This window comes from Bubalus kerabau, chromosome 1 (assembly GCF_029407905.1).
Source record: "Bubalus kerabau isolate K-KA32 ecotype Philippines breed swamp buffalo chromosome 1, PCC_UOA_SB_1v2, whole genome shotgun sequence".
Lineage (NCBI taxonomy): Eukaryota > Metazoa > Chordata > Mammalia > Artiodactyla > Bovidae > Bubalus > Bubalus kerabau.
The window spans coordinates 30,868,721-30,894,023 of NC_073624.1; the positions used below are offsets into that span (position 1 = coordinate 30,868,721).

General features: G+C 40.0%; 1 long non-coding RNA gene across 2 annotated transcripts in view; it reads right to left on the minus strand.

The window, feature by feature from the left end:
• The window catches only part of LOC129645834 (uncharacterized), a 215,603-nt gene that overhangs the window by 186,620 nt on the left and 3,680 nt on the right, over nt 1–25,303 (minus strand). For both annotated transcript variants that reach the window (XR_008711520.1, XR_008711519.1), the window contains exon 2: nt 13,314–13,375. This is a non-coding gene — a long non-coding RNA (uncharacterized LOC129645834). The remainder of the gene's footprint in view (nt 1–13,313; nt 13,376–25,303) is intronic.

Here is a 25,303-nt window from a genome sequence, read left to right on the forward strand (position 1 = left end):
TTCAGGCAGGCTGGCTACATTATAATGCCCAGTAGATTAAGAGTATTAAAAAGCATCTTCAACATGAGATAATTTCAATTTATAAGGAACTTATCGGGAGGTAATCCCTTCATAAGTTGAGGCAGATCTGTAGTTGTAAGAAGGGGTAAGTCAATAATATCAAATGCTGCAGAAGATAAAGGAGAATGAAGAGAAAAATCTATCTGATGATAAGGAGACATGGTAGTTCACTGAACATATTTCCACTTTTCTTCCTTCTGAGCACAGAGAGCTGGTACTTCCTCAATGCACCCCTTTAATTAGTTCTGGCCATGTGACTAGTTCTGGCCAATGAGTTTCATCAAAAGTGCCATGTCTCATTTCCAGGTGAGAAAATGTAATTTGCGAGTACAAAACCCTGTGGAATTCTCTTTTCCTTTGCCAAAGCAACCCGCAATGTTTCAGATATGGGCTACTTCATCAGCCTGGATCTGAGAGTGACGCTGTCCTGGGGCAGCATCCCCAGGCCACTCCCAACATTGCAGTGGTTGTCTGTGTAACACACGTTGAGAAGCTAATTTTTGTGGTTTTCAGTGACTGACAGAGCAGGATTTGGGGGAACCCTCAAGAAAGCAGTTTCACAAAGTGGTGAGGAAAAAAAATCTGTCTTGTGAGGTGCCAAGAAGTGATAGGATGGGAAAAAGTGACATTCAGCAAGACCATTGTGTCAGTAAATCTGGTCATGAAAAGATGGAAAGGATTCAGCAACCTGAAAGGTTAACAGAAAAGAGAACTAGATTATGAGACCTTTTGTTGGTTGTTGTTTTAGTACAGGGAAGCAGTCCCAAGGAAGAAAGAATCTGGATGGGGAAAAGATTAACAGAATAAGATTTCAAAAGAGTTGGAAGAGGATCAAGGTGTAAAGAGTCGCACTTCTTCCTCTGAGGCAAGAAGAAGAAGAAGAAAGATTAGGGCCTTTGGGAAATATTGTGATGGGAATATGAGAAACTGAATGCACTCATGTCAGATGGTTTCAACCAGTCATAGTGCCATCTTCCTACACAAACGCTGTCATGTTTTAGCATTATCCTGGATATTATTGGTACTTACGAAATACTACTAAAAGCAAAATCCTTCATAAAATTCATCCTACTCTTAAGGCACAGTGAATGTCTATAATGTTCTGAACAGAGTGCCAAGCAAGATGAGGGATATGAGCATCCAGGGCATGTAGTCTCTTTTATAAACAATGAAAATTATTATATATTTAAAATTTATGAAGAACATAAAATTGAATGTAACCTAGGGTTAAGATGTGAATGACACAGAAGACAGTGATTATTCAGGTTTAGGAAAGTGAAAGAAAGAAAGTGAAGTTGCTTAGTCGTGTCCGACTCTTTGCGGCCCCATGGACTGTAACCTACCAGGCTCCTCCTTCCATGGGATTTTCCAGGCAAGAATACTGGAGTGGGTTGCCATTTCCTTCTCCAGGGTATCTTCCCAACCCAGGGACTGAACCCGGGTCTCCCACATTGTAGGCAGATGCTTTACCATCTGAGCCACCAGGGAAGTTTCAGGGGAAAAGATCTCTCTGAAGCACTGGAGCTTGGAGGTATAAAGGATTTATGAAACAGATCACCAGTCCAGGTTCGATGCATGAGACAGGGTGCTCAGGGCTGGTGCACTGGGATGACCCTGAGGGATGGGATGGGGAGGGAGGGGGGAGGGGGGATTCAGGATGGGGAACACATGTACACCCATGGCTGATTCATGTCAAGGTATGGCAAAACCACTACAATATTGTAAAGTAATTAGCCTCCAATTAAAATAAATAAATTAAAAAAAAAATAAAATAGCAAATAAATAAATAAACAAAGACACAGAAAATGGAGGAATTCCGAGTGTTCACAATGACCTCAGCCAAGCACGCAGACCAGGATGAGTTCTGCATGCTCCTGGGATGAGAAGATTAACCTGTCTAGGGTAGGATGTGTATGCACGTGTTCAGTCAAAATTCTTAGCCACATCCAGTGAGAAAACAACTCTGGCTAATTTAAGGATTCAGAGAGATCACAAAACTCACAGGAGAAACACAGAATAGGTTTAGAGGTTAAGCATCCAGAGTCAATGACTAAAAATGTAATGCAAGACCGGCCTAGAAGATTCTAATGTAGCCACTGATGGACACAGACACCTTAGGACGCACTGTTGACCCCAGATACCATCACTGATGCCTCTGGAAATTGGATGGGTGTTGCCACTGCAACCACATACTATAGTGCATTCTGTGAGGGCCATATCGCTCTGTATCTCTATCTTATGATTCAGAGTCCAGGAGAAGTATGTCCAAAAGAGAGAACCTAAATTACATGCTATGACAGATGATGACACCGCAAGGGAGGCAGGAAAGGTGATTATCTGGTATCTTCAGTTTCTACAACAGGGGTGTAGTTCTGCTTCATAAGGCAGGGGATTCCCATAGTTAAGTGGCTCCATTAGTGGCTGGCCATAAGTCTACTACAGTGTTTATGACAAGCAGAAATACGACTGGAATAATTAAAGGAGGATGAAGAAGTGAATACAGAGGACTTGAAATTTAGACAAAAGAATTTAGCTTCCTACTGAAGGAAAATTGGAACTATTGAAGATTTCAAAACAGAATAGACATGCATATCAGAAACAGATTAGGTGATTTATAAATATCTGTTCAATGAATAAATAATTAAAGCAGTAAGACTAAATGGATTTAAAATTGGACTAAAAGGATTAGAGACCAGAATGTTGGCTATAGCGGTAACCTAGGCACAAGAGAATGACATCTTGGAACTAGGGAAGTACAAATAGAAATAAAAATTTCCTATTATGAAAAATATTTTAAAGACAAGATCAACAGGCCCTAGAAATTGACTGAGTACAACAAATAAAATGAGTAAATTAACTCCAAAATTATTCCAAATCTTTCAGCAGAGATCACTGAGGAAATTTAGACCAAGGCTGGTTTGGGTGAATTTTCATTTTGAAGACTATAAACTTTTTTCTTCCATCTCCAATCTGCTGTTAAAACCACCCAGTGAATTTTCCACTGAACATTTCATTTTCCATTTAAGAATTTCCATTTGGTTCTTCTTTAAAGTTTGAAATTCTCTCCTAAGATTTTCCCTCTGCCCTTAATAAGGTAATATTTCCCCTTCTTTCTTTGAATATATTCATAATAGTCAATTCAAAGTCTTTGTCTATTAAATTCAATACATGAGTTATCTTGGAATTGGCTTTCATTAAACTTTTTTTTCCTGGTTATGGACCATATTTTCCTGGGTGTTTTTTTTAATTTATAATAATAGAGGGTTTCCTTCACTCAATATTGTGGACAAATCACTATGAAGACTCTGAATTCTATTATCTTTCCCTTGAAGAGTTGACTTGTTTTCTTAGGCAGCTCAATTACTTAATGATTATCTTGAACCTTGTATGAAAACCTGGTGTTCCTGGGTTTATGCCTCATTAGGAAGGATTGGTAGAAAGCACAAGGTGTTTCCCAAGCTTCTCTAAGTTGGCAAAATTCACCTTCCAAACTTTTTCTCCTCCAGGTTTTACTATAGGATGTGGTTTTTTAGTGGTCTTTCTGATGTCTTAACTGGATTTTATTATAATAAATATTCATGAGATGTTAACTATTAATAGGTTTCTCCCTATAACTGAGCTAGAACACCAATGTCCCCAGCACATTTCAACCTCCGGCATCTCTGTTCCACTCTCATCCCCCATAGGTGCAAGTCTGAGCTCTGTGGTAAGCTTGAATAGTCTCACCTGGGACATATGAAGCCCAGTCCTCAGCCAAGGTAGGTATGGGGAACATCCATACATATTTCTGAGGTTCACATTTTCCTCTCCAGTACCCAAATATTCTAGCTGCTATGCTATCTTGAACTCTAATCTTTATCTCTTTAGCATCTTCTGTTGTGACTGCGAAATGTTTCCCAGGTTGACATTCAGGTCAAGCATGGGACTCATCTTGTGAGTATCCCTCTTTCAGGGATTACAGTCTTGCACTAACCTGCTGTCCAAAGCCTAAAAAGCATTGCCACATACATCTTCTCCAGTTTCATTACAGTGTGTGGCATGAAGCTATCCTTGTACCAATAACTTCATCACAGCCAGAAGCAGAAAACTAAAGACATTAACCATAAGGGGATACTGAAACAACAAAGTGAAAATTCAATCCACTTCTGACATCTGCTTTGTCTCAGACCCTTATGATGAGGCCAGCTACCCATATTCATTTCTCAGGAGGCCCATAAGTGCTGGCTTCAGCTGAGCCCCTCACTCTGACATTTGTCCAGACTGCCTGCCAGTTTGACATTTAACCTCTCTCCTCAATCCTTCAAGTTCATTCTTACTGGGTTAGGAGGAGGGGAAGGCAGTTTCTCCCCGCTAGTTGAAAACTTCTGCCAGCCTTGAAACTGGGAGCTGTTACATTACCTGAATTTTAAGAAGAAACTTCTTCCTTCTCTCTAGCTCTCACTAGCTTCTCCACATAGGAAGAAAAGCGACATAACAAGTGGCTCAGATTGTGAGAGGAAGTGTTCTAGGAAGGTAGGCGGCCTACCCTCCTCTGTGCTTCTTGTTCTCTCATATAAATCAGCCTGTTCCCAGGTGGCATGAAGTGCAGGGGTTGCCCGGCAGGTTGGTGCTCGGCTACTCTGTCCACCCTAAGCCAAACCAGTCTGATTCATTGGAAGCAAGAGCAGGAAGCTACTTAGACCTTGAGCACAGGCGCTGTTCAAGTTCATATTTCCTAGTAAAACTGAACCCAAAATAGAAAGGTGTGTGATTCACTGACCCAATCAAACTTCAACAATGCCCTGGCTTAAGCCCTTCTCCTCATGTTGGTGACTCACTCAGACCTTTTCCTTTTAACTTTGAAGCTCAGCTCTTGCTTTGGGCCTTCTTCCTCACTTTTATCAAACCCAACTCTACATACGAGAGAATCTTTCTGCCAGCTCCTGTCCTACAGGACATACAACGACCGTAATTCTCCCTCCCTATTTCTTGCTGAAAATACGAGATTAGAATCCCCCCTAAAAATACATCATTTTTGCTTCTAAAATAAGCTTTATTTGGTGCTCACCTTTATTGATTAAAGTGTTAGTTGCTTCAGTTGTGTCTGACTCTTTGTGACCCCAACAGACTGTAACCCACCAAGCTCCTCTATTCATGGAATTCTCCAGGCAAGAATATTGGAATGGGTTGTTGATTAAAGTACAACATAACTCACACCAAGAACAAGGGATCAGTCCCCATGTGGACCAGTTAATTTAACTTGGCTCCTCATCACCTTAGCTAACATCTTACTTCTCCAAGCTCTCCAACCAAGTGGAACCTACAGGGGAACCATAATGATTAACAGGACTCCAAGACCTTTAGTGGGAAAACAGTCTAAGACTCGTACTGAACTGATCAGCAGCAGTTATCTTTGTGTATCAGGGACAGCATTATCAGTATATTACCTATATTATCACTAGAAGACACCTCCAAACCAAAGAATTTTCCTTCTTGGATGTGAGACACATTGAGGAAAAGGTTAAATGTTGGGAGAAAGTGCAGGGTAAATTTTTTATCCTCAGAGCAGTCATGTCAATAGTTATAAAATATTATTATTAACATCATAAAAAAATTTCCCATAATAGAGAAAAGACAGTGAACACCTTCAAGGAATATACAGAACAGCTGTGAAAGCAAGACTCATTCATATGAAAGTATTGCCAACAATACAAAATAGTACACAAGAAGTGTCCAAATAAATGGTACAGGAAATGTGGCAGGAAAAGATGCTGTTTCAGAGGATTTCCATCTCCAGTCTCAAATTGGATGCTGGGATCTAAGCTGGACTTTATAGTTGACTAAAATTATTAGATTGAATCACATGAAGCCATTGGGTTTTTATAGGTCAAAAGGGTTCAATATTAGCAATTTTATATTGTTCAACCTAATAGCTGGGAGGTCTCTTTTTTTATGTGAAAAAGAAAGTTTGGGCTCTGTAGCAATGGGGCACATGCGGAACGGAAATCCATGAACAAGTAGACTGTTTAATTAAAGCTTCATCTAAGTGAAGTTATATATAGCATTTCCGTTTTCAGTTATGCACTTTAAAAGGAAATAAATGCATGGAAAAGCACCAAAATGGTGTGCTTTGAGTAACGACTCACACATCTGTTGTCTCATTTACTCTTCACAACAATCCTGTGAGAGGCATACTTTCTCATTTTTTTTACAGGTAGAAACTCATGGTCGAAAAAGAATCTTGCCAGGTCACACGGTAGTAAAGAGGGCACCTGGTGACCTCACTGACAATTTCCTGCCCCCGTGTAGTATACTGGGGGAGAAACCCAATCCCTGCCTCCCTGTAAAAATAAGTAAGTGATTGATTAATATTTCAAGGTATCTGTCATCTATGTGTGACAGAGCAATGCAAATGTTTCTGAATTCAGTATACTCAAAAATCCTGTAGATTTTAGACTGTAAATTCATGGAGAATGACACTTTTCATATCTGTTTAGTACTCTGAATTACTCCTTAGAGATAAGAAAAGATTAAGATGAGTACTATAGCTTTCTTTCATGCTAAACAAAATTCAAGGGTGATACTATTTTTGCTTTAAATTTGTTCTTAAAGAATTCTCAGACTGTTTCCAGCTAGGTTCTCACTCCATGTGATGTCAGTCTAAAAAAAAAAAGTCTTGTCCCTGCAACTCTTGACATGTTCCTAACTGAAGTATCAGAACTCACAAGGAGGATTTTAAAGACACCAAAACTAGTTCACTAAAATCAAGATTCCCTATACATGAGGCTGATAGGTTTTCTTACTTTTTAAATTAGTTTATATTTTTCCTAAAGCTATGTTAATTGTCCTATAACTAATTACGAAAAAGTAGAATCTTCTCATCAAGTTATATTTGCAATTCAACTGGAAGACCCAGAAGAGCAGCTAAACATTTAGGACTTTTTTCCTAATTAAGTTTCTTTTACATTAGTCTTCTAATTGTTTCTAGAAATCTAAGGTAGCTGGAAAAAAAAATCTCATTTATACCAAAATCTATTTCTTAATAAGTGTTAAGACCTTGGAAACCTACTCTCTATAATATGATACTGGAAAATGAATAAGTTAGTTAGCTGATTTGGGATTAAGGAACTGGAGATCAAAACTACCTTTTTATTCCTGTTTTAAAATAATATAAGATTGCCTTCCCCTAAGATATAATACATACATTTGAGATCTCAGAGCAATTCAGTTAAGGCACATACAGAATCAAGACACCACTGCCTCATTTTTTAAAAAATATTCTGCATGTACTCATCAGAGGTGGTGGTGGTGGTGAAATCTACACTCACTCCTACTTCCTCTCTACTCATCATTCCTTATTCCAACCCAGTCTGGTTCCATTTTCCCACCCACTCTTCCAAACCAATAACCTCTCTGTCATCAAGTCTACTGGAGTTTCCTCAATCCTCATCCCTTTTAACTTCTCAGCTGTTCACACAATGGATTCTTCCCCCTCTTCTTTCTCTTTTCTCATTTGCACTTGGGAAAATGTTACTTGTTCTTTTGTGTTTCATTTCTGTCTTTTCTTCCTCCTGTGCTGCTGCTGCTAAGTCACTTCAGTAGTGTCCGACTCTGTGCAACCCCATAGACAGCAGCCCACCAGGCTCCCCCATCCCTGGGATTCTCAAGGCAAGAACACTGGAGTGGGTTGCCATTTCCTTCTCCAATGCGTGAAAGTGAAAAGTGAAAGTGAAGTCGCTCAGTCATGTCCAACTCTTAGCAACCCCATGGAATGCAGCCTACCAGGCTCCTCCGTCCATGGGATTTTCCAGGCAAGAGTGGGGTGCCATTGCCTTCTCCGTCTTCCTCCTCTAACAGCTACTAAACATGCGCTTTAATGGTCAGCCCCTTCTCTGCAGGAACAGCATCCACTTTATCCTATTCACAGTTCAGGTTTCACCATATTCAGTGACACCAAATCCATGCCTCTAGTTCAGAACACTCTTTTGATCTCCAGAATCAAACATTAGATGACCTCCTATATCTCCTCCAATCTATCCCTTCATTCCTTCAACTCCACATTTCTCTACTGGAGATCCTCTTATCCTCCCCTGAGACAACTCACTGTTAACATCACTAACATTCAGATCAACCTGACACAAAACTTTAAAGTTGCTTTCATCCTTGCTTCCCCTTGATCCATACTTCAAATCAGTCACGCTCAAATCTTTCAAACCTCTACCTTTTTTTCAACACCCTTCCTAGCATGTAACAAAAGTTAGGCACATGCACTGTGCTTAGTCATGTCCAACTGTCTGCGACCCCATGGACTGCTGCCTGCCAGGCTCCTCTGTCCATGGAATTTTCCAGGTAAGAATACTGGAGTGGGATGCCATTTCCTTCTCCAAGGGATCTTCCTGACTCAGGGGTCAAATCTGTGTCTCTTGTGTCTCCTGCACTGGCAGGCAGGCTCTCTACTACTGTGCCACCTGGTAAGGACATAACAGAAGTTAACACTGGTTATTGTCTGATTTTACTTCAGCTGTTGGTATAATGTCATTACTTTATTCATCTAAATTGTTTGTTCCCGAAAGGAAGGGGCTGTGTTTTATTCACACAGAAGAATCCTTTAGCTATGCCATTAAATGTTGGAAGGACAAGAATCAGTAGGCTCCAGAATTCCTATCAAGGAGTTTAGAAATCTGGCTGTGGAGGCAGGGAGGACATGGGAGACTTGGCTGGAAGAGGCATTTGCTTGGTTAGCAAACTAGGTGCTAAGCAGCCTAGGCTGCTTAGCAGGCTTTGGGATTCTGATGGAGATGTTGATGGCTCTAAAGACCCCTAAAATCCCTTTAGCACTGCCTCAGCTGATAAGCACATTGTCCCAAAATAAACTGTACGAAGGAAGTACAGTGCAGTGCAGTGCAAGTTGCTCAGTCGTGTCTGACTCTTTGCGACCCCACGGACTATACAGTCCATGGAATTCTCCAGGCCAGAATACTGGAGTGGGTAGCCTTTTCCTTCTCCAGGGGATCTTCCCAACTCAGGGATCGAACCCAGGTCACCCACATTGCAGGCGGATTCTTTACCAGCTGAGCCACAAGGGAAGCCCTATACTAAGGAAAGAGGAGGAATAAACCCAGCTTCTAGAGATGGAGAAATGAGACGTCTGCATTTCCCTAGAGTAAGAGGCGGTCCCTACTAAGTTCAGCTCAGAAGAATGTCAGGAAGTCTCTCTTACTTGCCTCCTTCTCCCCTCCTTTCTTCCCCCCATGATTACTTACCCACCTCTTTTCTAATTTCACTCCATCCCCTGAGCCTGGTCTTAGATGCAGAGAGAAGGAACAAAGGGAAACTACCTCTCTCTAAGAAACAGAGGAAGCATCTTCATCTTACTGCATAGCTCTGATTCTAAAGAATTTCTGTCTTTTTTCCCATTTTTACCAAGTCGTATCATTCTCGTTTAGCATAAGCCAGAACCCCCAGGAGGGGACGTTAAGACCTTAACCTATGAAACAATGAGGATTTTAAAACCCTATCCTGCAATTCAGATAGCTCAACAAAACTCAACATAGAGACCAGCACAAATAAATATTTGGTAAGCAAACTAATAAATGTGTTCTCTGTAAAGATTCATAGATGAAATGGAAGTAGTCTTAAAACCAAACATACTAAATTCTGATTAATGTGTAATGCTTTATAAAATATAATAGAAAAATGTAATCCTTTTTTTCTTAATTTTCCTTGAATTAATGGTGCCTTCCTAATGAATCCAGGCTGTTAATGAATTTGGCCCAGTGCTAGTAAAATCAGTGAAGCATTTCTATCAAATCAGTATTCAGAGTATGTCTCCACTGATTTCAGCACAACAGTTAAAATGTGAACTACACAAACACATTATTTACAATCCAGTATGCAAAGATCCTTCACTTAAAAATAAGAAAAAACACTGATGTTAGAGAGATACCCCAAAATAGAGAATTCTAAATGTCATTAAATAGGATGTGAAGCCAACAGACATTTTGGTAAACCATGTTCCATATTTCCACTGAATAACTAGAATAAATGTTAACATAGCTGAGATTGGATGTGTCTGGTTGGCAACACCCATCCCTACGCCTCCCAGCTTCAGCATCCATTTGTGGGAGCCAGATGGAATATGGGGATAGAGAAGAATGGTTTTATATGTGGATTCTTGGGTCCAGAGAGGAACAAAGACAAGGGATAACATCTAGTCCTTTTGACAGCCTGCCCCCCAAGACTCAGTCTGAGCTATCCTAGAGAACAGGGCTGAAGAGAAAAGTTAAAGTGGCTGTCTGCAGAGGGCATGTCATGAGCTTGATGCCAGGTTAACAATGTCCCAGGCAGCGCTGAGCAAAGGACATTTTATCATTCTTGTAAATAACACAGCATGGCTCTGATGTGGCCCTGAAATTGGAGAGGAATTCAGTCGCATTTGGCAGTTTAGAGAAGCTGCAGCTTTGGGAGCTCTGTGGGAAAGTATGGTGGGTAGAGAAGCAGCCTTCCCAGAGGCTGCTGCAAAGCAGCCTGCAGCCAGCAGCTCTCAACACGAAGAGTTAGATGGAAGAGCACCAGAGGGATGCTAGGCACACATGGGAATATGAGAACAACTGGGGAGTTTCAGAGATTTTACAGGTGGGAGTCAACTGGCTAACAAAATAAATATACAAGCAAACACAGCCTCATTTGGAACCAAAACCACTGAAGTATGGGGATATGAGGTCTACAGTCATAATGAGTAAATTGATATTCTTCTTATTCAAAGTTAACCATTTTGTGTTTGTTTATAGAAGGAAAGAAAGCGGTATCCCACATTATCCATGGACCGTCCCGGGTATGAGGAATATAAGACAGAAAGAAGATTTTCTTTACCTGAACTGATAGGCCAAAAGAAAAAGCTAACCATTCTAGTAGGCGCATGTGTGTGTGTGTATGAGTTCACTTATGAGTCTGAAGTTTTCAAGCTATTTGGACACCAGAATATACCCCTTAACTTAATCCAACTTTCCTTTCTCTTGATTATTCATTTTACCCAAATAGAAAACAAAAATATGTATTTATTGAGAGTTTTTTTTTTCTTTTAAGAAACTACATTGAGCAGTGTGGAAAAAAAAATTTTAACAAATAGTCTTCCATTAATGAACACGAAAGATATGTGGGGGTATGAAATGACACATAAAGAACAATTAAGAAGCAATCAAGAATATATTCTAACATGCACATAGAATACTTCTGGACAATACACACACACAGTGGTTTCCTCTACAGAAGAGGAGTGAAAGATAGCCACGGGGGGACAGCTTCACTTCACTCTCAGTTATTTATACACTTTGACTTTTTTTGCCATGTGTTTGTATTACCCTTTCAAAAACAAAATAAATGAGTTGTCTTTTTCTAAAGGAAGTACAGAATGAAGGGTTATAAGCCAGCTATAATCTGTACAAAAGCACTTTGGACTCAGACAAACCTGGCATTGCTAACAGATCTAAGCCAAAAAGACTTTCCAAATTATCTGGTTCTTCTTAGTAGATGTCTACAATCTCTAGAAATTAATAGTAGATGAGAATCCTGTTGTTGCTGTTCAGTCACTAAGTTATGTCCAACTCTTCACGGCCCCCATGGACTACAGCATGCCAGGCTTCCCTGTCCTTCATTATCTCCAGTTTAGGTCAGTTCAGTTGCTCAGTCATGTCCGACTCTTTGAGACCCCATGGACTGCAGCATGCCAGGCCTCCCTGTCCATCACCAACTCCCGGAGTTTGCTCAAACTCATGTCCATTGAATCAGTGATGCCATCCAACCATCTCATCCTCTGTCACCCCCTTCCCCTGCCCTCAATCTTTCCCAGTGTAAAGGTCTTTTTCTAATAAAGAACTCTACCTGCAGTCTTATGAACAAGTAGGATATTATAATGAAAGCAAGTGTTAGTCTCTCAGTCGTGTCTGACCCATGGATTGTAGCCCAGCAGGGTCCTCTGTCCATGGGATTGTCCAGGCAAGAATACTGGATTGGGTTGCCATTTCCTTCTCCAGGGGATCTTCCTGATTCAGGGATCAAACCCAGGTCTCCTGCATTGCAGGCAGATACGTAACCGTCTGAGCCACCAGGAAAGCAAACCCTAGGCCAAACACTCTGACACGTACAATACATATTAGCAGGCAGGCACTAAAAATGCCACACAATCTCAGGGCCTGGGGGAAGTCCTTTAGACACTCAAACATGTATCTCACAAGCATGGCAGACATAAAAATATTTTAGCAACAGAATCAATGAATCCTCTACTTAGAGTAGACAACAGAATTTTCCACTAAGTGGTGGAGTGCTGAACTAAATGTACTGAGTCCTTTTTCAAAGAGTTTTAGGCTGATGGGCTCCCTAATTCTTATTAATGCATAATATTATGATATAATATCATTATGTAACATTTACAGAGGTATCTGAATATTACTTCTGGTCAACAAATGATATCTTAAAATACCACTTATTTCACCAAGAAAAAATTATTTCCAACAGGTAGCACAGTATAATCTTAGAGGATGCAGGTTCTGGAGGCAGACTGCCTGGTTTCAAATCTGGCTCTGCCACTTACTAGCCACACAACCTTGAGCAAGTTATTTAAGTTCTCTGTACCTCTTATCCTTTGTCTGTAAAATAGGAGTGCTAATTAGGCCTACCTTGTAGGGTCATTAAGAGAATTAAATGTGTTGATGTTTCCAAAGTGCTAAGATCAATGACTGTCAAATAATAAGAGTCAGATGAATACTTGTTAAATATATTAAATTGGCATCTTTAGGTAATTAATGAACTTTCTAATGAAGGGTTAGCTTAAGGGTTAGGACTTGCTTATAGCTTTGGAAGACAGAGTGATTCCCTCTATAACAAAGGGCAGGTATGATTACCACTCAAGAAAAAGTTTTTGGATTTCCTAAGCTTTGTGTGCAATTCCTATAATACAACCCACTGCATGTGCAAGTCTCATCTGGCCTTCCTTATGCCACCCTATGGGAACTAGATTTTTGGGAACTGATTTAAAAAACAGTAACACTCTAATTACTGTTATTGCTATGAGTAATAAACTATCCTTCAACTCTGACCCAAGACTCTTGTGTCTTCTACCAGCATCCATGAAACTGCAGCTGGCAACTCAATAACTTACAGAGAGAGTAAAATCTTAGCTTTGCACAGTTCTTAAAAATATTAAGGATGTATTTTCAGCAAACTTATGCCAATAAACTTAGATGAAATCAACAAATTTCTTGAAAGACACAACTTACCAGACCTCTTCATGATACTGGGGAAGGCAAATTTTTCTTAGGCAGGACACTGAAAATACCACCTATAAGAGGACAATAATTAAATTAGACTTAAACAAAACTAAAGCTTTTGCTCTTTCAAAAATATTGAGAAAATGAAAAGGTAAGTCACAGGCTGGGAGAAAATATTCATAATTGATATGTCTTACAAAGCACTTGTACCCACAATATATAAAGAACTCTTCCAACTATTTGAAGTCAAATAACTTACTTTTTAACAAGCCAAATATTTAAACAGGAATTTCTCAAAACAAGATAAATGGTCAAGAAGCACATAAAGATATTCCCTACATCATTAGACAGCAGAGAAACGAGAAATAAAACTATAATGAGATATCACTACCTACTCACTACATGAAGATGAACATTTAAAAGACTGGCAATACCAAGTGTTGACCAGGATGTAAAACAACTACAACTCTGATATATTGGAGGGAATGTGAAATGCTTTAACCACTTTGAAAGGAGTTTGGTAGTTTCTCAAGTTAAATGTATACTGATCATATGATCCAGCATTTCTACTCAAAGATATTTCCCCAAAAGAAAAATATATGTGAACACAAAACCTTCAACAAAAATTTTCATAGCAACTATGTTCAAAATAGTCAAAAATGGAAACCAAAGCCTATCAACTGATGAATGGGTAAAGAAACTGTGGCATGTGGTATAATGGAATGTTGTTGTTTAGTCGTAGTGAGTCCATGGACTATAGCCCACCAGGCTCCTCTGTCCATGGGATTTCCCAGAAAAGAATACTAGAGTGGGTTACCATTTCTTTCTCCAGGGTATCTTCCCGACCCAAGGGTCAAACCCATGCCTCCTGCATTGGCAGGTGGATTCTTTATCACTGAGCCACCAGTGAAGCCCATAATGGAATGTTACTCAGCATTAAAAGAAAAGAACTACTAATACACATACAACATGGATGAATCTTAACATCATAACGCTGAGCAAAAAAAGCCAAAAACCAAAGAGAATATACAGGATGCTTCCATTTACACGCTGTTCCAGAAAAAGCAAAACTAACCAATAGTGATAGAAATCAGACCTGAGCCTGGAGATGGAGAACTGGCTGCTAAGCAGCATGAGAAAAGCATTTGGGGTTATGAAAATATTTCATATCTTCTCTGGACTGATGATTATAGAGAATATATGCATACACATGTTGAAGCTCATCAAATTGTACTGTTAAAATCTGTGGATTTTATTTTATATAAATTACCTGAAGTAATTTTTTTTCATCATGACCATTTTCACTATTATGAAAGATTCAGTGGGTTTCAACCTCATTGAAACTTTGTCTAGAAGATATGAATGATACTATCTACTGTACTGGCAAGAAAATTATATTAAATAATTCATACAGACCATTTAGCACAATGCCCAGATCAAAGTAATAATAATAATGTACCCTAAATAACTGCTGAGAAGGTTAAGAGTAGTATCGATGGTATTATCCATTAAGTTTCCCTGGGGAGGTGATTTCTGAGAAAACCATTAAAGAAAGACATGAGTTATTGGGGGAGAACATTCCATACGGAAAAATGTCAGACAAAAGCACTGAGGTAAAATTACCAAGATGAATATAGTAATGGGTAATCATCAGGTATATTCTGCTGGGTTAGACAGGCAACACCTATTCATAATGAAAATTGACAAAGAAGCTATGGAGGAAGAAAGAGTGAGATGTAATAAGTCCAGAGATGTAAAAACTCAACTAGGAAACAACAGGACACATTAGACCAACTAGAGAAATCATATAGAGATTTAGTGTTGAAAGTAGGCAATTTTGAAAACTATACATGAAGTGGATAGAAGTAGTGCATTACTTGAGACAAAGAAGTGAGGTAGAAACCTATCACCTTGACATGCAAGAGGCAACAAGGTTTAGGCTAAAAGATAAGAACATGCAAGAAGTATTGTGGATCAGAAACTGACTCCAATTAGTTACAAAAAACAAACAACAAAAAAAAGAGTTGCACATAACTTCAAAGTCTTAAATTGGAAAAATGAGTTATTCTTTAATACTAACACCCAAGTGCACAATATGTGAAGAAGGAGAACAGAAAGGAAAACTAAGAAGAGAAAGTTAGTATTTTAAAGGGAAAATAGGAGAGGGTTAGAGATGGTGGTGGTCCTTAGTGCTTGTATTAGTTTGATAAAGCGGCCATAAGTATCAGAAAAAGGGGGGGGGGGCACTTAGAACAGCACAGAAGCTTCGTCTCACAGATATGAAGGCTACCAGTTTGAGTTCAAAGTGTCCACAGGGTTGGTTCCTTGCAGGCTGTAAGCAGCCATCTGTTCCATGCTTCTGTCTCAGCTTCTAGTGGTTTACCAGCAACCTTCAGTGTTCCTTTTGGCTTCTGCTGCATCATGCCAATCTCTGCCTTTATCTTCATATGGTGTTCTCCCTCTGTGCATGGCTATGTCCACATTCTCTATTTTCATAAGAAAACCAGTCAAGTGGGAGGAGGGGGTTCACCCTATGACCTCATCTAAACTAATTATCTTGGTAATGACCCTGCTTCCAAATAAGGTCATTTTCTGAGATAATAGGAGTTAAGACTTTGACACGTGAATCTGGGGGTGCCATATAATTCAACTCATAACAGTGCTGGTCACCAAATACTTCTAGCCATCTCCCTTCTGGGTCCATGTAGAATTGTATTTCTTCAGCCTCTTTGAAGTTATGTGTGGCCACATGCCATGTTTGGCCAACAAAATGTGAATGAAAGTGATGTGTACCATTTCCAGGTGAAGTTTTAAAGGCCAGTGTGTGATTCAGGGCATTCTCTCCCCTCTGCTCAGGTCATGTCAAGGTACATGTCATGATCAATCCTCCATCAGTCAATGTCACTGAAGAACTGTGACAAGCAGAGCCTCCCTTCTGACTGGCATTGGGAATGAAGCAAGAACAAGAAATAAGTTTTTGCCTTTGGGAGAACGCTCTTTACAACCTAGAGGGGTGGGGTGGGGTGGGGTGGGGTGGGTGAGAGGGAGGTTCAAGAGCAAGGCAACATATGTATATTTATGGCTGATTCACTTTGTTGTAAACAACATTGTAAAGCAATTATCCTCCAATTAAAAATAAATTTTTAAAAAGGCAAAAAAAAAAAGGAATCTTTGTTGCACTGAGTTCATTAAATGTGGGGGTTCTCTGTTATTCCTGCTAGAAACCTAGCTTATCCTGACCAATACAGAGACGACTGTACTTTTTCTCAGAAGAGTAGTGATCAGAAAAATAAGTACCTATGAGTCAGCCATCACTTCACAGTTTTAAGAAAAAAAAGGCTAAAAGCAAATGAGACCAAGAATCTTACTCCTATAACTCTGCATTGAACAGCAAGTCAGCAGATGATTTCTTTGGTGGCCTCCAGTGAACCATGAGTCCTTGGGTAGACCTGGCATAGACCGCTTCAATCCTGACTTTGGGATTCACTATTTGACTGGCTTTGGCCAATAGTACACTAACGGATGGCTTCCAGGTGGCTTAATATTAAAGAATCCACCTGCCAATGCAGGAGACGCAAGAGCTCGGGTTTGATGCCTGGCTTGGGAAGACCCCTGGAGTAGAAAATGGCAACCTACTCCAGTATTCTTGCCTGGGAAATCCCATGGACAGAGGCGCCTGCAGGCTACAGTCCATGGGGTCACAAAGAGTTGGCTATGACTGAGCATGATGCACACTAATGGGCATGATGAAAACAGATGTTTGCACATGGAGTCTGTTCACTTGGAGTGTTTGTCCTCAGGAGACTCTCTCACATAACCCAGTGACCATGTGGTGAGAAGCCCAACCTAGCCTTGTAGAGAGGCCGTGTGGAGCGCCATCAAGACCTTGGCTGATAGCTCCAAGTGAGTTCCTAGCAAGCATCAATTTGCCAGCATACGAATGAGGATTCTTGGAACTGGATCTTTTAGCCATAATTAAGCTGCCAGAACCGCTGTCATGTGAAGCAGAAAGGAACTGTCCCATCAGGTCCCGTTCATATTTCAGAGTTATATAAGCAAACAAAATGACTCTTGTTGTTTTAAGACACTAAGGGTTTGGAGTGATAATTGAAACAATAAATGCTTTTGTATGGGAGGTAGTTGAAAAATTAAAAGTAAGAAATTATTTTGTGTATTAGTAATTTCCATGTTCTTTAGTAAAAAAAAAACAAAAAACTTTAGCATTACAGAGCCAAGATCACAAGCTCTGAAACAGGCCACATTTGTGTTAAAACTCAGACTCTGTCATTTACTAGCTAGATAATCATAGGCCAAAAAACCAATCTGTGAACTTAAGTTTCTTCTTTCACACAGCAAGCATTGAAAGAACTACCTCCCAAGTTTATTGGGAAGACTAGAGACGGAGAAGGCAATGGCACCCCACTCCAGTACTCTTGCCTGGAAAATCCCATGGACAGAGGAGCCTGATAGGCTGCAGTCCATGGGGTCGCTAAGAGTCGGACACAACTGAGCGACTTCACTTTCACGACTTCACTTTCACTTTTCACTTTCATGCAGTGGAGAAGGAAACGGCAACCCACTCCAGTGTTCCTGCCTGGAGAATCCTAGGGATGGGGAGCCTGGTGGCTGCCGTGTCTGGGGTCACACAGAGTCGGACAGGACTGAAGTGACTTAGCAGTAGCAGAGACAACTATTACACATAAAGTACTGGAAACAAAGTCTGCACTCAACAAACAAATGGTAATACTGTTGTTACCATTTTGTATAATTAGTAATCATTCAACTGTTTTTGGAGCATCAGTTATGTGACAAGCATATGATGGGTGGCAAGGATACAAAGATAAGCATATCCCTACTCTGTACTTTCTGAGATCTTATAGTATATTAACTGCATTAAGTTCATCAGAAGAAAGCCACAAGTTTAGTGAAAGTGAAAGTGTTAGTTGCTCAGTCGTGTCTGACTCTTTGCAATCCCATGGACTGTAACCAGCCAGGATCCTCTGTCCATGGGATTCTCCAGGCAAGAATATTGGAGTCGGTTGCCATTCCCTTCTCCAGGGGATCTTCTCCACCCAGAGAGAGAACCTGGGTTTCCCGCATTGCAGGCAGATTCTTTACCATCTGAGCCACTAGAGAAGCCCACAAGTTTAATACGCAGGTCTATCAAGGAAACCTTATTGAAATGCATAGTCTGGGAGAGTTTCCCTGATAAACATTTAAAGTGAGTCCAAAAAAGATAATAAGGAGGTATTAGGCAGGTGAAGAATGCTCAACAGATTGTTATGGATGGAGGAAAAGCAGTATGAGACTGAAGGAGGAGAAGACTTGTACATTCCTAGAGCTGAAAGAAGGCTGCTGTGGTTTACTCAGCAAGTAGGTGGGGCATATAATAAGAGACTAAGATATATGCCTTTTTCATAATAGCTAGCATAGAACACCTATCCTGAGAGGCTAGGCATACATTACTATAGCCATGCTGTTACCAATTGCGAACAATGTGCAAATACTACCTAGGAAATAGAAATTAATGACCTATGAAGCAAATAATTTCCAAAATGTGGTCCGCAGGTTTGTGCCATGCCATGAATAATAAATTTTAGTGCCTGGAGGTGCGGCAAGAAAAATAGGACAATGTAGAGAACTTTAATAAATTCATTCGATTTTGAATTTTATAATTGTGTCCTTATTAGTTTTTTGTGAAATAATAGTGATGATAGTCAATTTTATTTTCAATGTCTTTACCCAGAAAAATCAAAAGGGAGCAATTCTACTGCACCCCCAAAACTACTTTCATCTGACTTTGGGGTATCTTCTTGTGGTCTGTGAAATATACAAGTCTAGGAACAACTGACTTAAAAGGTAACAGTATCTAGATTGCTTTTTACCTTAAACAATTGACTATTTTGTAAGAGGCAATAGTATAGAACAACCAGAAGTAGAGCCTCCTGCATCCTCAAGCAGAAACTCATGAATCTTTGTTTGAAATTTTTGCTTATTAAAAAAAAGGTAATACATCAGGTTCTGAAAATTCGTATTCACATTCACACACATATAATATTCTTTATGTAGGAAATGCATTGAGGAAACAGCACTGTAATTTTTCCATGAAATATAAATGCCAAACTCATACATAATTTATATAACATAAAACCAACAGACCATGCAGGTTTGGTGTTTAATTATGATCCCTTGGTTCTTCCTGATGAGCACCATTAATCAGTCCAATCAGTGTCTAAAATGTCATATTTCTGTCTACAAATAAACACCTAACTGGAGGTATTAAAATATTTAATTGAAATGCGCTTTTGTACAAAGTACTTCTCAGCCTAAATGTAATAACTGGAATTTAAAAGCAAATAACCAAATGATTGACAAAACAATAATAATTTTTTTCTGAGATTTTTCAAGATATATGGGAAAGTATAATTTTAAGCATCTTGACCTTTTGCTCAAGTAAAACTTCCTCCTGTTTAATTAGTTCATGATTCCTTTTTAAAGACAACCTCTAAAGTTGCTACTTTAATACCGATAAACCTAGAAGGGACTTTTGTGCTTTAATGTAATTGTGTATTAGAATACTCAACCTGCTGGATATCCAAAAGCTAGAACAATCTCTCGATGGCTGCACACTTTCTAATGCCCCAAGAACCCCTCCATGTTTTCAAAGAGAAATAAAGTCGACTGATAAGATAGGCTGTAAGCATTGAGGCTTAAGGTTCTTTTTTTCCTTTACAAATCTCATTCTACAGCGGCTCTATCACATCACCATAACAACACAAAACTATGGAACATTTTCAAATGGCTTGAAGGGGAATTTTCTCCATGGAGGCAACAAACATTTATAAAGTAAACACTACCATTTGTTTCCTCAAAAGTAGACTGAAAACCTGATTTTGGCTCTGCTCCTATCACCCTAGACACAGCCTTGTCATTTGTTACCATCTCCATGGTCTCCTCTCTAGTAGCAGAACAAGCTCAACCAGAGGCTTCTTCCAGTCTCGCCCAGCACGTTCCTCACGGCAGAGCCAACTCCCATCAATCACTGCTCACTCTCAATTATCTCTGCCCTGTAATCCCTCTGGACAGGAAACTTCAATATTGTGCTGGATTCCAGTCTGCCATACAAATATCATCTGGTAATTTCACCCATAAATATGCTTCAACTGCCAGTCGTTTATAAATTCAAAACGAAGCACCACTACTACCATTGCTCCTTGTTTCCTAATAGTTCTATTCACTTTATATCCTTACTGAACATTTGCAGGATAAATGGATAGACATCAATATAGCACAGTGGTTAACAGCATGATCTTTAAGTTTGAATTAAGTCAGAGTCCTAGCTTCAAGATCTATTAGCTGTCAAACTTTGGACAAGCTATTTAGACTCTCTAAACCTTGTGCTCTTCATCCATAAACCATAGATGTTAGTACCTATCTTAAATGTTTCTTGTTAGGATCATGGCAGGACAGCTATCTAACACAAAAGAAGGGTCTAAGAGATGTTTGTTTTTGTAATCACTGTTTATTTCATTCACTCATCAACTATTTTCTGAGCACTTACTATGTTCCTGGCATCCTCCAAAGGTTGAGTAATGAGTGGTGAATAAAAGAGACATGGTCTTTGTACCCTATGCAGCTTACACCTTAGTGGGAGAGAAGCACAATAAACAAACCAGTATCTAATTATTCAATACAAACAACAAAGGCCTGAGAGGAAAACAGGTGCTGTAATAGAGGACACCAGAGAAAGAGGGAGGGAGTAATCGGGAAGGGCTTCCTGGATAACGTTATCATTAAACTGTGACCTGAAAGATGAGGAAAATACCCAGTGGAGAGTGGAAAAAGGCAGAAGACAGAGGCTGAGTGAGAAAGCATTACTAAGTAGACTGTGGGTCTCAAGCTTGTTTATTAGGAAGTGCTGACCAGACTGAAAGATTTTCAGAAGCCAGAAAATGCAGAATCTTGTAGGACATGAGAAGAAACTTGGCTTTTACTCTAAGTTCAGTGGGAACATTGAGAAGGGTTGTTTTTTTTTTAACTTAATACAGAAAGTTTAATTTTATTTTTATTATTTATTTGGCTGCACTGGATCTTAGTTGTAGCACGTGAGATCTTCACTGGGTCACTCAGGATCGTTGGTTACAGCGCACGGACTCTCTAGCTGCTGCCCATGGGCTCAGTAGTTGTGGCGAGCAGGCTCAGTTGCTCTGTGGCATGTGGGATCTTAGTTCCCTGACCAGGGATCAAAATCGCATCCCCTCCATTGCAAGACAGATTTTTAACCACTGAACCACAGGGCTTTCTGGGTGGCTAAGCTGTAAGAAATCCGCCTGCCAATGCAGGAGACACAGACTCAATCTCTGGGTTGGGAAGATGCCCTGGAGAAGGAAATGGCAATCCACTCCAGTATTCTTACCTGGGAAATCCTACAGAGAGAGGAGCCTGGTGAGCTACAGTTCATGGGGTTGCCAAGAGTTGGACACAACTTAGCAACTGAACAACCACTGAGAAGTTTTAAGGAGGAGAGTGGCATAATCTGATTTCTGCTTTTAGGAAATTACTCTGGTTATCATGTGATCATTTGGAAAAATGCAAAAGAAGTGGATGGGGACAAGTTAGGAAGCTGTTGGAATAGTCCAGGAAGGAGATGATGGTGACTTAGGCTTAGGTGCCTAAGGTGCCAAGGTGCCAGTAAAATCAAATCTCACCATGATATTGAGTAGAGGAGGGAAGTGTTGTGGTTGACTTTAATTTCTTCTTGTTTGTTTTGGTCCTATAACTATCACCAGCCAGGGTTTAGGCTCCCAAAAGAAGGGGCTGCAGAATAATAATTTTAGATGTTCACATTAAATATTTTCTTATAATTATTCGGTTATTCTCTAGCAATCTTGTCAAAAGACTACTCAATACATTTTCCCATTTACATCAGTACTCCCCAAATTCTGCAGTAAGACTGAGGAAAGAGTAAAAATGCTTCATCATCATGAAAACTTTACAGCACCAAGCTCAGATGCTAGTAATCTGTGAAGCCTTGTTTTCATATCATCTAATGCAAGAAAAATTACTGAGCCTCCCCTATATGAAATTTGTTTTTTCCTTTACCTGGAAGCTTTAAGGATTCTCTACATGACTTAATTTGCTTCAAATTTATACATGCCTACTTTCATTCCCTTGTAAACAACACCAACAGATGGTATGGAATATTTGGTTGCAGAATAATTCAGCCTGAATTTGGTGAGAACTCAAAGATTAAAGTTATTCTTAGCAAAACAAGCAATCCACTGCCAGGACTGTAAAGCATTTAATAATTTATATCAAAAGAACACCTAAGGAAGCACCCCAAGTGACTTGCAGATCTGAGTTTAAAACCATATACACCTGAAATAAGAACCCGTGTACGCTCACCCACAAACACTATCTTGATGCCATAAAAGAGGTGAGTGACTTCATCTTTCTGCCTGTCAGGCATTCAATTCTGAAACTAATCTCAATCACCATTTGATGTATACTCCATCAAAATGCAGGCCGACAAGTTATGTAACATGTTCTGGCTATTTAAATATCCTAATGGGATTTTGAACTGTGGTGATGCTTTTGAACTGTGGTGTTGGAGAAGACTCTTGAGTCCCTTGGACTGCAAGGAGATCCACCTAGTCCACCCTAAAGGAAATCAGTCCTGAATATTCATTGGAAGGATTGATGCTGAAGCTGGAAACGCCAATACTTTAGCCACCTGATGCAAAAAAAAACTGACTCATTTGAAAAGACCCTGATGTTGGGAAAGATTGAAGGCAGGAGGAGAAGGGGACGACAGAGGATGAGATGGTTGGATGGTATCACCGACTCAATGGACATGAGTTGGAGTAAACTCCGGGAGTTGGCAATGGACAGGGAGGCCCGGTGTGCTGCAGTCCATGTGGTCACAAAGAGTCAGACATGACTGAGCAACTGAACTAAACTGCACTGAATGGGATTTTTCTCAAAAAGTGGGAGCAAGGCAATTCTACTCCTCCTATGTCCAGAAAACAGTGAACAGAAGGATATGCTCTGTGTGTGCTCAGTCACACCCAACTTTTTGCTGCACAATGGAGTGTAGCCCACCAGGCTCCTCTGTCCTTGGAATTTTACAGGCAAGAACACTTGTGGGTTGCCATTTCCTTCTCTGGGGATCTTTCCAACCCAGGGATCAAACCCTTGTCTCTTGATTCTCCTGCATTGGCAGGTGGATTCTTTACCATTGGCGCCATCTGGGAAGCCCTTAATAGAAGGATACTTGAGAAAATATCACAGGGTCATTTCTCTGTCCCATAGCTCAGCAGGTTGCAGTTTGGAACAACCAAAGAGACAATTCATCCTATCTGTTTTAGTCCCAGAATTATCTTTTTAAAAAAATTTTTATATCTAAAATCAGAAAACTGAGCCTTAAAGTAATTCAACCCAGATTAGGCCATTTTGATAGCAGAGAAGAGAAAATAAAAACACTGAAGAAAGCACAGTGTGTTGTCTGGAAAGATGAGATGTGGGTGTGGAACCAGACTAAGGGCAGCAACACAGAATGATGAAGCATTTGAAGAGAAGATGGAATGGGAGAATTCCAGAATTCCAAAGCAAAGTTTTATCTAATAATTAAAATGGCATCCACCAGTTATCGAGCACATGCCAAGGGCCAGGCACTGAACTAGACACTTCATGAATCTTATCTCTAATTCTTGCAGTAATGCTACAAAGCAGGTCTCCCATTTTTGATAAGGAATCAAATCTTCAGAAGGTTATACACCAGGCTTAACATTCCTATAAGGGTTTCCCTGGTGGCTCTGATAGTAAAGAATCCCTGGGTTGGAAAGATCCCCCAGAGAAGAGAATGGCTACCCACTCCAGTATTCTTGCCTGGAGAATGTTTTTTTTTAATATATTTAAATATTTTTTAAATCCCAGGGAGTTAAGGGACTAAGAAACTAACACTTTCACTTAACAATCCTGCGGTGCCAGGATTTGATATTACACCTATCCCTCTGGCTGCCCGATAGGGTTGTTCAACCTACACAGCTGTATACAATGGCCTGGTTAAAGCCCAACTCTTTCCACAAAACATTTAAGTTTTTTTTAATAATTTTATTTATTTATTTTTGGCTGTGCTGGGTCTTCGGTGCTGTGAAGGCTTTTATCTACTTACGGGCTAGTTGGGGCTACTCTTCATTGCAGTGCTCAGGCTTCCCGTTGTGGTGGCTTCTCTTGTGGTGGAACACAAGCTGTAGGGCACACCACCTTCATTCAGTACAGCTCCCTGGCTCTAGAGCACAGGCTCAGTAGTGGTGGAGCACAGGCTCAGTTGTTCCATGGCATATGGGATCTTCCTGGATCAGGGATCGAACATGTGTCTCCTACACTGGCAGGTGGACTCTTTTATCACTGAGCCACGAGGGAAGACTTTGATTAAGTTTTAAACAGTGAGCCCTAAGCTCAAAGCTGAAGTCCTAAGGTGAATTTGACAAGCAAGCATTTTCATGGAAGGAAAACCATACTGACACATTTTCAGAAATATGGCAGAGTAGTTCAGGGAAACCTTGAAAGGGAGACCAAGGTGACTCCCTGGAATTTAAAAAAATATTTAAATATATTTATTTTTTAAATATTTTTAAAATATAGATTTAAATATATATATATAAGTATTCTAGATTCTGGGTGATATATTTTTAAATTTTTTATTTACTTATTTATTTTGGCTGTGCTGGGTCTTCATTGCTGTTCAGACTTTTCTCTATTTGCGGTGAATGGGGGGCTGCTATGTAGTAGCAGTGTTTCTGCAACATAGTTGCAAGGCAGTTGTAGTGGGTTTCTCACTGCTGCAGCTTCTCTTGTTGTGGAGCAAGGGCTCTAGGGCACGTGGGCTCAGTAGTTGTGGTTCCTGGGCTATAGAGGACAGGCTCAATAGTTATGGCTCAGGCACATGAGTTTAGTTGCTTTGCCACATGTGGGATCTTCCTGGATCAGGGACTGAA